General features: G+C 40.7%; 1 long non-coding RNA gene across 1 annotated transcript in view; it reads left to right on the top strand.

Annotated features, from left to right (window-relative positions):
* The first annotated feature begins 2,057 nt into the window (after window positions 1-2,057).
* LOC148113281 (uncharacterized) overlaps window positions 2,058-17,255 on the top strand; it is a 35,039-nt gene continuing 19,841 nt past the window's right edge. Inside the window, exon 1 of the long non-coding RNA XR_015728285.1 lies at window positions 2,058-2,350. This is a non-coding gene — a long non-coding RNA (uncharacterized LOC148113281). The remainder of the gene's footprint in view (window positions 2,351-17,255) is intronic.

The raw sequence follows: 17,255 nt of genomic DNA, 5'->3' as shown, positions 1-17,255 counted from the left end.
AGAGTTCCTGCATCTTTGTAGAATTATTTGTGGCTCAGGGCTGATGGGAGTGGTCCTTGGCGCTCTCTGAGTTTGGTTGTTTTCTGGCAGGTGTTTCATTACCCCAGCTAAGGAACATAAACCACACTCAGGGGTGAAATCCAGCAGGTTCTGACGAACCGGTAGCAGAAATTTTGAGTAGTTCGGACAACCGGCAAATGCCACCTCTGGCTGGCCCCATAGTGGGGTGGGAATGGAGATTTTGCTTCCTCTGGAGTGGGGTGGGAATGGAGACTTTGCAGTATCCTTCCCCTGCCACACCCACCAAGCCACACCCACCAAACCACACCTCGCCCACCAAGCCTCGCCCACAGAACCGGTAGTAAAAATATTTGGATTTCACCACTGATCACACTGATTATGTTACCTAATGAAACATCTACAAGAAATCCCAGGTAAAAGCACGAAGCACGCCTCAAAAATCAGCCTTTTAATCTGATGCTCTCTCAAAGCATCATCTTTGGAGCCAACTCTCCCAGGATTTGAAAGCAGAATATCTCACGATTTTCAAATCAATTCCGATTTTATCTTTGAGAGAAAACGGAGGACAGATTCCTGTTCAAAAACTACTGACATTGACGGGTCTACAGGGAAGATATGATTAAAGTGTCCACAGAGCCAGTGGTTTTTCATTAATTAGCATATACCTATTATCTTTTTTTTTTTTATGAACAGGGAAGGAAGGGACAAAGCGCAAATCTGGTGGGTTTTCTCCCCCTGTATCTTCCACCCATTCTCCAGGCGACTGGAGTCCCCCACTCACCCCCCCCCAAAAAAACACTTTTGGACTCGGTTCTTCCAGAATTCAACGAAACTGCATCAAGCCATCTTTTCCCCCCTTCCCCTTTTTTCACCGCTGGTTCAATTGACGTGAATGACACTCACCTGACTGGAGCCTTGGGTTGTTGTTGTCTTTTTAAGTCTATTGTCTTTATTTTTCCATTTTTAATTTGATTTGGGTTTTTCAAGGCCTGCATTTGCCTCAAGTGAGCATTGCACATTTTGTGTGTGTGTGTGTGTGTGTGTGTGTGTGTGTGTGTGTATATGTATGTATGTATGTATATGTGTGAGTGTGTATGCTAGTAGTATACATATACATATATATATGTATATGTATATGTATATGTATATATATGTATATATATGTATATATATGTATATACATACACATATATATGTCTTCTTAAGTTTTCGTGGGTGTGAATATGAAAAAAATTAAAATCTCGGGTGTTTTCCCGCGTCATGTTAAATAAGTTAGTTAAAATGTTTAAAAATACCCGGTTGAAGAAAAATACATACTAATGTATGTGTGTGTGTGTGTGTGTGTATATAGAGGGGGGGGAGAGATAGGGAGATAGAAAGAGAGTGATAGACAGAGGGAGGAAGGGAGAGGGAGAGAGATAGGGAGAGGGAGGGAGGGAGACAGACAGAGAGAGAGAGAGAGAGAGAGAGAGAGGCAGTATAGAGATTATATATATATGATATATATAACCTCCAAGATCTGGAGGGAGGGAGAGGGAGAGGTGGGGAGGGGAAGAGAGAGAGAGAGAGAGAGTCTGGAGAGATTATATATACCTGTATATGATATATATAACCTCCAAGGTCTGGAGAGAGAGGGGGGGAGAGAGAGAGTCTGGAGCCATTACATATATATGATATATAACTTCCAAGATCTGGATATATATCCAGTGTTTTTCTATCAAAGCACCTGGTCAAAGCACCCCAATATGGGAAGGAGCTCCAATTTCAGCTCCCATCCAGGAGCCCTCAAGCAGTCGCATTTTCACGACAAACCATTTTATATCAAATCGGCAAATATAAATTTATCAACTGGTGCCAGGAAGCCCTTGCGGGGATAAAGTTAACAAAGGTGCACCGCCGGAGGCTCTCCTCGCAGTGGGCGTGCAAAGGGAGCCCATTCTCTCTTCCTCAATGGGGGGGTTGGGGGGGTGGAAGGGGGGGAGGGAGAAATGAGGGGGCGGTGCCAGCAGCAAGAAACCAAGCCCCCCCCTTCTTCCTTTTAACCCCAGTTGGCTAGAAGGGGGCAGGCGGCTCTTGCACAGGTAGAGAGCAAGCGATTGCACCGTTTTCGGCTCGTTGCCCGCCTTTCTCCACGCCCGGGGCTCGCTGAAGCCTCCACCTGCCGGGTGCAAATCCGAATCAGTTTCGTGGCCAGCCCGTCTCTGCTTCCCCGCCGGGTCCCTTCGTTGGAGGAGCGGAGAACCGTCGCCGATGGAGCCGGGCCGCCGGGAAGGCGCTCCAGCCAGGCTGGTGTTGCTTCTGCTTGCAGTAGCCCCGGCTGCGCTGCGCGGTAAGTAAGCGGTGGGGAAAGGCTCGGAGCCGGTAAAGAATAAGGGAGTTAGAAAGGGACCTTAGAGGTCGTCTAGTCCAACCCCAGCCCTCCTTGCCCGTGGCAGGCGATCTCATTCTGGATTTTCTTTGGGCAAGAGGCTGAAACCGCTTAGAGAGGGCTGTGAAGCACCGTGAAGCGGTATATATAAGGCTATTAGCTATCGCTGTGGATGGGACGGATGCGTAGAAAGGATACTAGAATAACAGAACTGAATAAGAGAGTTGGAAGGGGACCCCGGAGGTCCTCCAGTCCACCCTCTCTGGGCTCAAGCAGGAGACCCTATGCCATTTCAGACAAATGGATACCCAGTCTCTTCTTAAAAACTTCCAGTGTTGGAGTATTCACAATTTCTGGAGGCAAGTCGTTCCACTGGTTAATTATTCTCGCGGTCAGGAAGTTTCTGCTCAGTTCTAATGTTGCTTCTCGCCTTGATTAATTGCTTCTTGTTCTGCTTTCAGATGTTTTTGGAGAATAGGTTTACGCCCTCCCCCTCATCTTTTGAGGCAGCCCCTTAAGATATTGGAAGACTGTTATCATGTCTCCCCTAGTCCTTCATTTCATTAAACTAGACATACCCAAGTTTTGTTTGTTTGTTTGTTTTAATTTGATTTATATGCCGCCCTTCTCCGGAGACTCAGGGTGGCTTACAATGCATTAAGCAATAGCCTTCATACTTTTGTATATTTTATACAAAGTCAGCTTATTGCCCCCACAAACTGGGTCCTCAATTTACCTACCTTAGAAAGGATGGAAGGCTGAGTCAACCTTGAGCCTGGCGAGATTCAAACTTACTAATTGCAGACAGCTGGAGTTAAATTACAATGCATTAGTCTGCTGAGCTATCCAGGCTTCCTGCAACCGTTCTTCATTTCTAGGTTGGATCATCTCTCCTTCATTAGTTTCATTCACTGCTTCTTGTCCTACTTTTGGGGTGCTTTGGGGAAAAGGTTGACCCCCTTGAATTTGTGGCAGGCCCTCAAATATTGGAACACTGCTATCATGTCCCTTTTTTTATTATTATTAAACTAAACCTCAGGTGATGGAGCACCTATAACTTCTGGAGGCAAGCCATTCAACTAACTAATTTTTTCTCACAGTCAGGAAAATTCTCCTTATTTCTAGGTTGAATCTCTCCTTGAGTAGTTTCCACCCATTGCGTCTTGTCCTGCCTTCAGGTGCTTTGGAGAATAGCTTGACTCCCTCTTCTTTGTGGCAGCCCCTGAGATATTGAAACACTGCTATCATGTCTCCCCTAGTCCTTCTCTTCATTAAATCAGGTATAACACAACTCCTGCAACTGTTCTTTGCATGTTTTATCCTCCAGTCCCAGAGTAGAGTAGAGTAGAGTAGAGTAGAGTAGAGTAGAGTAGAGTAGAGTAGAGTAGAGTAGAGTAGAGTAGAGTAGAGTAGAGTAGAATATTCGTTATTGGCCAAGTGTGATTGGACACACAAGGAATTTGTCTTTGGTGCATATGCTCTTGGTGTACATAAAGGAAAAGATACATTCATCATGAATCATAAGGTACAATACTTAATAATAGTTATAGGGTACAAATAAGCAATCAAATCATACTAGAAAACAATCAATATAAATTGTCAAATATCAATATAAATACAAGCAACAAAGTTACAGTCATACAGTCATAAGTGGGAGGAGATGATGATAGGAACGATGAGAAAATTAATAGTAATAGTAATGCAGTTCCCTGAGATGAATTTTAGCAACAGGTTCTTTGGTTGTGAGCTCAGTGCTTTGCTTTTTTTTGCTTTTTTTTCTGCATCTGAAACTTCTGAAACTCTGTTTCAGAAAAAACCTTTTTCCTGCCTCTGAAAGCCTCCAAAACAGCTTCAGAAAAAAAAAGCCTCTTTTCTGAAGCTCTGTTTGGGGGCTTCTTTTCTGAAGCTTCATTTCTGATGCTTTTTTCAGCCTCTGAAACTTCCATTTGAGAAGCTGGGCAAGGCTACATTCGGAGTATAAGACGTACCCAGATTTTCACCCTCTTTTTTGGGGGGAAAAGGTACGTCTTATACTCCGAAAAATGCAGTACTTGTAACCTACTATTGAAGACCATGCTATCTGTAAGGAGAGATGCTTGAGGGACAGAAGGGACAGTCCTTTTTTTGAAATAGTTTTTATTAAAAGTTTGAACAGCAACAATACGAACTGTGCAAACTAAAATAGAGCAGAGAAAATCAGAAGGAAAGAGAAAGAAAAGAAAAAGTTAAAAGTGCAATAAGACAACAAATCTAAGAAAGTAAAAAAAAGAGAAGAGGCTTTTAATACTCATCATAGCGTACTTACAACTACTATAAGGAGTATCAAAAGCCACTTCTTTATACACGGAGTCCTTGATTTACAACCGTTCCCTCAGTGACAGTTCAAAGTTACAACGGCACTGAAAAAAAGCGACTTATGACCGCTTTTTCACACTTATGACCTTTGCAGCATCCCCATGGTCATGTGATCAAAATTTGGATGCTTAAATGTAGAAATTTAATTAGTGAATATCTAAGGTTTATTTTTTGTTATGAGATTTCAAAATATCTGAACTTTGAGAAAAATAGGAGGGGGAAAAATGTTTTTAGGTTTGAATGTTTAAGATTTGTTAATGGTTTTAAAATTCTTAGAGTTATTGGATTACATGTTACTTTGTGTTTATATAAAGGGAGGTTGATGAAATTGTAAAAGGGGAGTTAAGGGGTCTTGGGAGTTATTAAATCTTGTAGTTAGCTAGTTTATTTTAGCGAATGTTTGGTGAAATCTATGCCCTGTTTTTGTTCTGGGAAGTCGGGGGTGGGGGGTGGTAAGGAGGGGATGAAGATTGAGTTTACCAAATTGATTTTTTTTTCTTTTTTTCTGATGATAGTATGAATGATTGTTTATATTGTATACTTGTTTGATCAGAAAATAAAAACTTTTTTATTAAAAAAAAAAAAAAATTTGGATGCTTGGCAACTGGTTCACATTTATGACGGTCACAGTATCCTGCGGTCATGTGATTCCCTTTTGCAACCGTCTGACAAGCAAAGTCAATGGTTTAGCCTGGTTTAGCTCAACAGACAGAAGCACTGTAATTTAACACCAGCTGTCTGCAATTAAAGTAAGATCGAATCTCGCCAGGCTCAAGGTTGACTCAGCCTTCCATCCTTTCTAAGGTAGGTAAATTGAGGACCCAGTTTGTGGGGGCAATAAGATGACTTTGTATAAATATACAAAAGTATGAAGACTATTGCTTAACGCACTGTAAGCCACCCTGAGTCTCCGGAGAAGGGCGGCATATAAATCAAATTAAAATAAATAAATAAATAAATAAATAAATAAATAAATAAAATGGGGAAGCCAGATTCACTTAACAACCGCATTATTAATTTAACAACTGCAACGATTTACTTAAACGTGGCAAGAAAAGTCCTAAGACTTTTATAGTATAAAAGTAATAGTATATAAATAATAGCACTTAGTATAAGACTAAGTGCTATTGCTGTTGCTAATTTGTGATCCTGCTTTGTCACACAATCAATTCTTCCCTGTCAGTTGTTACTCTGTGTAAAAATGACAGTTTTGGCCATCCATTCAGTTTGACTGCCTTCAGAGGCGTAGCTATTTGACCTTTTAGTCACAACAAGTTACACAAGCACTCAGCACTTCCAACGGAGTGATGGATTTTTAACAAAGAGATTTAACCTTTTCGTAAAACCGATAGATACGCCAGGGTCAAAAAAGTTCATTTCAAAATAACAGCCCGCAACATCCTAATCGAAAGAATGCAAGAGAAGGAAACAATTCCTAATGCATAAAAATCCAAGTTGGAACGATCATGCCAGAGGTTATTTTTTTAAAAAAGAAATGGAGATGCCTCCAGTTGTTTACAATTCTAGGGATCACAACCTCCACTTTACGGAGTAGTTTGTGGTACAATGGCTTCTAACATTTGGCTTGTAATTTGCTTAATTAAATCACCTTAGTTTATCCCTTAAAATATTATAAACGTATGTCTGATACTGATATAGATTAACAGTTGGGAGGGACCTTGTGGGTCATCTAGTCTAACCCCCCCATCCAAGGAGGAGATCCTACACCATTTCTAACAGATGGCAGTCCAGTCTCTTCTTGAAAGCTTCCAGTGATGAAGCTCCCACAACTTCTGAAGGCAACTTCTGTTCCATTGGTTGATTGTTCTCACTGTTAAAAAAATTCTCCTTATTTCCAGGTTGAATCTCTCCTTGTTCAGTTTCCATCCATTATTCCTTGTCTGGCCTTCAGGTGCTCTGTTTTAACCCCTCAAATATTGGAAGACTGCTATCATGTCTCCCCTGGTCCTTCTCTTCACTAGACTAGCCATGCCCAGTTCCTGCAACCGTTCGTCGTATGTTTTAGCCTCCAGTCCCCTAATCATCTTTCTTGCTCTTCTCTGCACTCTTTCTAGAGTCTCAACATCTTTTTTATAGTGTGGTGATCAAAACTGGATGTAGTATTCTAGGTCTAGATGAGAGATATAATTTTTTGCTTCATTTGTCAGGAAACCAGCAAACTCACTATTACAGGCTCTTATTGGCACACTACACCATATGTTGGATAATTTGTTTTTCGTCCCCGCAATCACAATTCGGTGATGTTATTTTGCCCACTCATAGAGAGACTATAATGGAGACGTTGCTGATTTCCTGGCTGTGTTAAATGAAGCCAAAACAAATTATATTTGTAATCTAGACACACATGTATACTATTTTAGATTTCATATTTTAATCTTGTGTTTTTATCGAAATGTGATGTGAATGTGCCGTTTACGATAAATAAGACCCTTTCAAATAGTACAGGACCCTTTGATCATTTTGTTTTAAGTGGCAAGCTAAAATAACATGTGACTTTCCTTCACTTTTATGTAACTCAGAAGAAAGTGGGCACAATCCGGTGGTGGGATTCAAATTTTTTTACTACCGGTTCTGTGGGTGTGGCTTGGTGGGCGTGGCATGGCGTGGCTTAGTGGGCATGGCAGGGGAAGGTTACTGCAAAATCCCCATTCCCTCCCCACTCCAGGAGAAGGAAACTGTAAAATCTCCATTCCCTCTCCACTCCAGGGGAAGGATACTGCAAAATCCCCATTCCCTCTCCACTCCAGGGGAAGGATACTGCAAAATCCCCATTCCCTCTCCACTCCAGGGGAAGGATACTGCAAAATCCCCATTCCCTCTCCAGTCCAGAAGGATACTGTAAAATCTCCATTCCCACCCCACTCCAGGGAAGGATACTGTAAAATCCTCATTCCCTCTCCATTCCAGGGGAAGGATACTGCAAAATCCCCATTCCCTCTCCACTCCAGGGGAAGGATACTGTAAAATCTCCATTCCTTCCCCACTCCAGGGGAAGGATACTGTAAAATCTCCATTCCCTCTCCACTCCAGGGGAAGGATACTGCAAAATCCCCATTCCCTCTCCACTCCAGGGGAAGGATACTGTAAAATCCCCATTCCCTCCCCACTCCAGGGGAAGGATACTGCAAAATCCCCATTCCCTCTCCAGTCCAGAAGGATACTGTAAAATCTCCATTCCCACCCCACTCCAGGGAAGGATACTGTAAAATCCTCATTCCCTCTCCATTCCAGGGGAAGGATACTGCAAAATCCCCATTCCCTCTCCACTCCAGGGGAAGGCTACTGTAAAATCTCCATTCCCTCCCCACTCCAGGGGAAGGATACTGTAAATCTCCATTCCTTCCCCATTCCAGGGGAAGGTTATTACAAAATCCCCATTCCCTCCCGATCAGCTGGGACTCGGGGCCAGTCAGAGATGGTATTTACCGGTTCTCCAAACTACTCAAAATTTCCACTACTGGTTCTCCAGAACTGGTCAGAACCTGTTAAAACCCACTTCTGGGACAATCCCAGCGTTTCCCCCTCATATCAGATCTTTTAAGGTGGGGAAGGTACAGGTACAGCTTGCTTAGAAGAAAAATGCTTTTATTCCATTCGAGGCTTTCTTCTGAGTGGAAACTGCACACATGTGAAATCTAATATAGATTAATATTATAATGAGAGCAAAGAGTTAAAACCCTCTCTTTCTCTAAGTAAAATTCTGGAGCCGGTTCATGTATTGCTGGTCCTCGACTTACAACAGTTCGTTTAGTGACCGTTTGAAGTTACAGCGGCACTGAATAAAATGACATAGAGCTTCTCAGTCATCCAGGCAATTGGTTGTCCCAAAGGTGCTTTTTCAGGAGGCAACTGGACTTTCTTGCTTTTATTTTAAAGACGTTTCGCTTCTCATCCACGAAGCTTCTTCGGCTCTGACAGAATGAATCCTTCCATTCCCCTCCATCCAGTCAGAGCTGAAGAAGCTTCTTGGATGAGAAGCAAAACATCTTCAAAGAAAAAAAACAAGAAAGTTCAGTTGCCTTCTGAAAAAAGCACCTTTGGGACATATGTTTTTCACAACTTACGGTCATTACAACATCTCCATGGTCCCATTATCAAAATTCAGTCGTTTGGCCACTGACTCATATTTATGACCGTTGCAGTGTCCTGCGGTCATGTGATTATTTTTTGTGACCTTCTGACGAGCCAAGCCCATGGGAGAAGCCAGATTCGCTTAACAACAATGTTACTAACTTGACGGCAGTGATTCACATAACAACTGGGGCAAGAAAGGTTGTAAAATGGGGAAAAAGCCTCACTTTAACAAATGTCTCACTTAGCAACAGAAATGTTAGGCTCAATTGTGGTTCTAAATCAAGAACCCCCTGTGATGAGTTTTGAGGAAAAAAACCCAAAGTTTTTGTCCCATCAAAGTGGCCACATGTGGACTGCAGAAATCTGGACAATCACTAGGATGCTAAAAATATATATTTGCATGTCGTCTTCTGCATTTTTGAACACCAAACATCAGGGTGGATAAAAATCAATAATTTTTTTTAAAAAAATCAAAAAAATCAGATTTTTTGATTTAAATCGGATTTTTTTTATTTTTATCGAATTTATTTTAATAAAAAACTTTTGGGGTAAAAATCTATCGTAAGATAGTTTTCTATTTAAGATACGTAAATAATTTAGTTTATTCAGCATGAAATGCAGCTTAGTTATGTAGCATGAGGCTGTATATTCTGCAACACTGGGACTATCGGTGAGTCAACAGTGGGTCAAAGGAGTAGCAGAGATGACAGTTGCTCTTTAAAAATTATGATTTAAATCGAGTTGATTTAAATCAAGCCTTTTTACTAGTGATTTAAATCATGATTTAAATTGTGATTTAAATCAACTCGATTTAAATCAAATCCACCTGCCAAACGTGATATCCCTCTAACCGTTGGAATGGAAGGGTAGTAATTTAAAGTAAGGGTCCTGAGGCTCGAAAATATTGGCTAAAAATTAAAGATTAGCTACAGGAAATTACTAACGAACAATTAGACTTAGAACTGGAACTCTTCCTACTGGGGATCTTCAAAAAAAAAAAAAATGTAAAGGGCACAAAATATCTAGTACTACACATATTAACCGCTGCCAGGATTGCCTATGCTCAATGTTGGAAACAGCCATGCACACCCGCAGAGAAATTGTTCATACAAAAGGTCATGAATTGCGCAGAAATTGACAAATTAACACTGAGTTTAAAAGATAAAGAGGCATCGACATTTTACAATGTGTGAGAACAGTGGTATTACTGGATAGAACGGAGATAGATTAAAGATAGATAGTTATAAAGTATAAATAATAGATAAAGTAAGAATGTAAATACACACAATTTAATTTTTGTAAATAATGCACGAATTATTGTCACAAGAAAAACACCACAAATAGCTTTTGTTGAGTGAAATATTTTTTAAGTTTTTTAATGTAATAAAAGTTTAATAAAGTGTATTGGAAAAAAAAATAAACTAAGGGCACAATTAGAAAGCATATAAATCAGTAGTCCCGCATTTTCAGATCGAAGAATGATCAGTCCAACCTTCTCCTTAATTGTCCTTGCAACTGTTCCTGCCAAAGCTTGCAGTGAAAACTGTGACACTCTGGAGGAACCAGCAAATTCTCTACGGCAAAAGAAAGAGTATTTTATCAGGAGTTGTAGGATTCTTTTAGGAGTAAATGCATACTTTAAACATCTTGTTGTCACCAGTTCTTAAATTGACGTTACATCGTCTCTTACTGCTTCTTCTTCTCCTTCTGGATGTATAGATACGGCTGGAGGCAGTAATTATTTTCCATATCTCATTTACTCAGAGGACCAGTTGATTATGAATAATTAAATATATTTAAAAATAAGTTATTTCTACCTGGCCTTTTTTGGTTGTTGTTGTACACTTAAGTTTTGCACTGGAGATAAATTCCTTGTGTGTCCAATCATGGTGAATAAATCCTATTCTATTCTATTCTATTCTATTCTATTCTATTCTATTCTATTCTATTCTATTCTACTCTACTCTACTCTACTCTACTCTACTCTACTCTACTCTACTCTACTCTACTCTATTCTTTTCCATTCCATTCCATTCCATTCCATTCTATTCTATTCTATTCTATTCTATTCTATTCTATTCTATTCTATTCTATTCTATTCCATTCAAAGTCACAACGGCGCTGAAAAAAGTGACTTAGGACCGTTTTTCAGACTTACGACCATTGCAGCATCTCCATGGTCATGTGATCAAAATTCAGACGCTTGGCCACTGACTCATATTTATGACGGTTGCAGTGTCCAAGGGTCATGTGATCCCCTTTTGCAACCTTCGGACAAGCAAAGTCAATGGGGAAGCCAGATTCACTTAACAACTGTTGTTCCTAACTTAACAACTGAGGTGATTCACTTAACAACTGTCGGAAGAAAGGTCATAAAATGGGAAAAAACTCACTTAGCAATCTGTTTTGCTTAGCCACAGAAATTTTGTAAGTCGTAAATCAAGGACTACCTATAAAAAAAAAAGAAAAGACCTACTTTTCTTGAGAAAACTGTGATGGTCAGTAAGATAGAAAGAAAGAGAAGAAGAGAATCATAATCAGCAAAATTCAGATTAACAAATTAACAGAGTTGGGAGGGACCTTGTAGGTCATCTAGTCCAACCCCCTGCCCCAAGCAAGGAGACCCTACACCATTTCTGACAGATGGCAGTCCAGTCTCTTCTTGAAAGCTTCCAGTGATGAAGCTCCCACAACTTCTGAAGGCAGCTTCTGTTCCACTGGTTGATTGTTCTCACTGTCAGAAAATTTCTCCTTATTTCCAGGTTGAATCTCTCCTTGTTCAGTTTCCATCCATTATTCCTTGTCTGGCCTTCAGGTCAGTGGTGAAATCCAAATTTTTTTTACTACCAGTTCTGTGGGCGTGGCTTGGTGCGCGTGGCATGGTGTGGCTTGGTGGGCATGGCTTGGTGGGCGTGGCAAGGGAAGGATACTGCAAAATCTCCGTTCCCACCCTACTCCAGGGGAAGGATACTGCAAAATCCCCATTCCCTCCCCACTCTGGGGCCAGCCAGAGGTGGTATTTGCTAGTTCTCCGAACTACTCAAAATTTCCGCTACTGGTTCTCCAAAACCTGTCAGAACCTGCTGGATTTCACCCCTGCTTCAGGTGCCTTGGAAAATAGTTTGGCGCCTTCCTTTCTGTGGCAGCCCCTGAGATTTTGGAAGACTGCTACCATGTCTCCCCTAATCCTTCTTTTCATTAAACTAGCCATGCCCAGTTCCTGCAACCGTTCATCATATGTTTCAGTCTCCAGTCCCCTCATCATCTTGGTTGCTCTTCTCTGTACTCTTTCTAGAGTCTCAATTTCTTTTTATAGTGTGGTGACCAAAACTGGATGCAGTATTCTAGGTGTGGTCATACTAGGGCTTTATAGAGTGGTATTAGTACCTCACTTGATCTTGATTGTATCCCTCTGTTAATGCAATTTAGGATTCAATTAAAGCAGCAACAGGTATTCGGCATACACCATCCTTAGGAAGGCCTGTTTATGTGCTTGCTAAAAGTCAGCGCCCACTTGGCCATACGTAATTAGTGTTGCCTTGGAGACAAGTAAACATGAAAAGACGGCAATAGAAGAAAACTGAACCCTTTTTCATTATGACATGCTTCAATAAAGTAAATTGATCCTGTACATGATTGAGTACTTGGATTGGTTTATTTTTGCTGTGGGAAGTGCTTTTGCTATAGAAGAATATGTTGGAGTTAATTCAGGTTGTTCTGCCTCATAATTCCTGGAATAAAACAAGGAACCCAATGCAAATCCTTTTTGCCATTAGTCCTTCATTACAGTGATTAAACGAACCAGAAATATTCCATCGCATTATTTTCAAAAGAGAGAGCTAGTCAATAGAGAACCTTCTGCATCAATGCTATCATCGGACTTTAAAGTTAGATTAGCTTGATAAATTATTTTTCCTGATGATTAGCTGGTTTTTATTTATTTTTTTATTATTATTTTTTATATAATTTTTATTAATATATTCTATACACTAATACACAAATAAAATATACAATCCTGCCACCATGGTATAATATGATTACATTGTCCATAAGTATAAAATCATTCCTTTATACATACATATTTGCCACCATATATATATATATATCATCATATATCTATTCTATCCCACCTTTTCTGGACCCAATCGTACCATACTTTCCAACTGTTACAAAATTCTGAATCTTTTTTACCATTGATCAATCTAGTTAATCTATCTGATTCCGCACACTCATTAATTTTATATATTATTTTCAAATGATTAGCTGGTTTTTAGACTTCCTGGATACCAGGGGTGGATTCTACTTACCTTTACTACCGGTAAATGCGCAGATCGCTGATATCTGCATGCGCAGATCTCTGATGACGACATCCGGGGAGGTGCGCGGGGCCTCCCGCCAGTTTTACTACCGGTTCTTACGAACCAGTCCGAACCGGGGGCAACCTACCACTGCTGGATACACCTGGCAGTAAAATAACATGGTCATATGATAAATTTCTTAATGGCAAGTGGCGCAAAGACCCATGGAAAGGTACATGCTCGACATCACAAGAGAAGATAGAAAGACCTGCACATGGATTAGAGAACAAACATGGCGCGGTGGCCTAGAGGTAGAGCTCTCGCCTCACAATCAGGAGGCTGTGAGTTCAATCCTAAGTAGAGGCAGATATTCCTCTCTCTGGGCACAATGAGAATTTGTGCTGCTGAATAAAATTCCGCATTGGCGACAGGAAGGGCATCCGGCCAGTAAACATTCTGCTCCATTCAGTTGCCCTGACTCCACCCCGCAACGGATTATGGGGGGGGGGGTCATTAAAAAATAAAAAAGGAGATGGATTAAAGAACAAACGAAAATGCCATCAAAAGAATGGAAATGGAAACGGGCTGGCCAGGTAGCAAGAAGACCTGGTGGCAGGTGGACCAAGGCAGTCATAGAATGGATTCCATTTGATAAACAACGTCCACAAAACAGACCTAAAACAAGATGGATTGACGACAATCGCAAGTACGGTGGGCCCAATTGGCAAAAGAAAGCTCAGGACCATATAGGTTGAAAACATGCGGAAGAGGCCTTCATCCTACAGTGGATAGAAAGGGCTAGACTGATGGCCTGTACAAGATTGGTTGAGTTGAACAAGAGATTGATTCTTGTCATCAGATTCAGTTATCACTGAGTTGGAGTTTAGACTATTATCCATTTTCTAATCTGCAGTTAATATCCTGCGTGATTTCTTGCCTGGCTTCTCATAGCATCATTCTTTTCTCTGTTGTTGTTATCATGTATAGATTGTCCGTTAATTTTTTTTAGCTTGCCAGCTATTTGCTTTGGGGTTATTTATATTTTTTTCCTCCCATCTGCTTCCCTTGTTTTGAGTTAAACTTTTAAAGTACTGCCATTTCTTTAGATTAGATTTGAGTTTACCTAAGAAGCCCAGTGGTGGGTTTCAAATTTTTTTACTACTGGTTCTGTGGGCGTGGCTTGGTGGGCGTGGCAGAGGAAGGATACTGTAAAATCTCCATTCCCTCCCCAATCCAGGGGAAGGTTACTACAAAATTCCCATTTCCTCCTGATCAACTGGGACTCAGGAGGCAGAGAATAGATGGGGGTGGGGCCAGTCAGAGGTGGTATTTACCGGTTCTCCGAACTACTCAAAATTTCCACTACCGGTTCTCCAGAACTGGTCAGAACCTGCTGAAACCGACCTCTGAAGAAGCCACCTAAGGAGAACGAAGGGGATGACAGAGAACGAGGTGGCTGGATGGAGTCACTGAAGCAGTCGATGTGAGCTTAAATGGACTCCTGGGGATGGTAGAGGACAGGAAGGCCTGGAGAAAAGTTGTCCATGGGGTCGCAATGGGTCAGACATGACTTCGCGACTAACAACAACAAGAAGAAGCTTAGACAAATCTGCAGCTTCTGATGTTTTGCTAAATATTTGAACTTGCAACATTTGGGAGATCAGTGCCAATTGGGTTGCCAATTTCTAGAAAAATCCACTCATGCATGGACCTGCTTATTTCTCTCTTTCCCTTTATTCCATTCAGTGGCTTTTTCGGAAGAACGACTCTCAGTAGGCAATGATGCAATTATCTTTCACAGTTTTTGGAAGCGTGTTGTGAACAGTGTGTGATTCAGAATGATGAATTGATAAGTAAAGGAATTATAGTTCCATTTGGTGGAGAAGGGAGAAGCTGAAGCTCCATTCCTAGCATCGCTAGTTAGAAGAAATTTTAACCACATCTTCGTAATTACTTCTCAGGCAAGATTTTCCATGCCAGATGTCAGTGAGCACAACAATGTTGTAGCTGGATGGGAAAATAACACAGGAATATATCTCGTGTTCCGTATTGCCTCTGAAACATATTTGATGATCCATTATTAATTGAAATGTAAGCAACTTTAAAAAGATATTTGCATATTGCAGGTAGTCCTCATTTACCAACTATCTCATTTAGAGACCGTTCCAATTTGCGATAGTATAAAAATTAGCTTTGCGCCCAATCTTCGCATTTCTGACCATTGCAGCACCCCATAGACACATGATTGCCATTCGGATGCTTCACAGCTGGCCTTCATTTATGACCATCATGGCATCCCCTAGTCATGCGATCATCATTTGCATCCACACATTTTCACTTGCGACAAGCGGAGTTAATGGAGAACCTGGAAGTAAAAATTACAAGCCAGGTTTCTGGGAGAGGTATGAGGAACTAAGCAATTCTCTTAAAAAGTGGACATTATGATCACAGCAAAGACAGATGAACAGTGAATAGATTAGTTCTTTGGAATCTTTCTGGACCAGGAGTAGATGGGAAAGCAACCCACATGTGCACTGGATGGCTGCTCCTCACAAGGAGACTGCAGGTCATTGATCTCCCACATGTTTGAGTGCCAAGAAATGAACACCAACTTTGCAATCTTGGCAGAGCCATTTAAAGGATGCTGCGTTTGCACTCACTTTCATAAATTGCCTATTTAACTCTATTAAAGCTATTAGAGACCTTCAGAACGGCAAGTTTGAAAAGCCACCTGGTAATTTTACTTTCATTCATGAACAAAAGAAAAATTAACCATAAGTTTAAGAATGTTTAAAATGTGTAAATAAAAAACAAAATGTTAAATAAGACTTGGATTTAAGAGGATTATACGTGAATTAAGAGTCCAGGGAATTTGGAATATTGAGACTTTTACTACACAATTTTGGAAATGATTACAGGTAGTCCTCGACTTACAATTATGTGTTTATTATTGTTTAAAGTTGGCACTGAAAAAGTTGCTAATATTTTTCACACGATCATTGCAGCATCCCCATGGTCACATGATCAAAATTTGAGCATTTGACAGCTGGCTCATATTTATGATGGTTTCATTGTCCCGGGGTCATTGCTTGGCCCAAATAGCTGGCTGGGGAATTCTGGGAGTTGAAGTTCACCCATCTGAAAGTGACCAAGGTTGAGAAACACTGCACTATGGAATTATTTTATTCACCTTTAAAGCTGAGCGTTTCACCTGTCTTATTTTTACCATGCCATTTATTTTCTTCTCTGCTAAGGTTTTATGAATTCGTATTTTGCTTCGTTTTTTTCCCCTTACAACTTATATTTTCATGGAATTTGCTCTTTGAAAGCTTTTTTGAGAGCTTGCTGGAACATTTTTTGTAAGGAACATCGACTAATGTTGGCTTCTTAGAAGTGTTTGACTTGCTTTGGATGAGGTTTTTTTTCCCCCTGTAAAAAACAAAACAAAACACAGGGCAGTAGGATCAAGAGCCTCAAGATATCTTCAAACCATCCAGAGGGATTATAGTTTCTGTCTGCAGCAAAATCTTCTTACTACAAAAGAGTAAGGCTTAAGAGCGATAGTGTGTTTTCAACTTATCAGACAAAGACTTTTGAGTCAAAAAATGGAGTTTCCGACTTGCTTGTTTTATGAAAACTTCTAGCAGAATTGCAGAAATTCTTCTAGAATTTCAGGAATTGGGTTTGTTTAGTTAGTGAAAAGAAGGACTAGGGGTGGCATGAAAACAGTGTTTGTGTGGCAGCCCTTCAATATCTCAGGGGCTGCCACAAAAAAGAGAGAGTCAAGCTATTCTCCAAAGCACCTGAGGGCAGGACAAGAAGCAAAGGATGGAAACTAATCGAAGAGAGAACCAACCTAGAACAAAGGAGTGGGAGGAGGAGGAGGAGGAGGAGGAGGAAGAAGAAGAAGACTGTCTTAAGGATATAATTATAATAGTTCCAATATCTCAGGGGCTGCCACAAAGAAGAGGGAGTCAAGCTATTCTCCAAAGCACCTGAGAGCAGGACAAGAAGCAAAGGATGGAAACTAATCAAAGAGAGAACCAACCTAGAACAAAGGAGGGGGAGGAGGAGGAGGAGGAGGAAGAAGACTGTCTTAAGGATATAATTATAATAGT

This window comes from Pantherophis guttatus, chromosome 5 (genome assembly GCF_059756535.1).
Source record: "Pantherophis guttatus breed Tessera chromosome 5, ASM5975653v1, whole genome shotgun sequence".
Taxonomy (NCBI): domain Eukaryota; kingdom Metazoa; phylum Chordata; class Lepidosauria; order Squamata; family Colubridae; genus Pantherophis; species Pantherophis guttatus.
The sequence above is the reverse complement of the archived record's forward strand: the minus strand, read 5'-3'. Positions and strand labels throughout refer to the sequence as shown.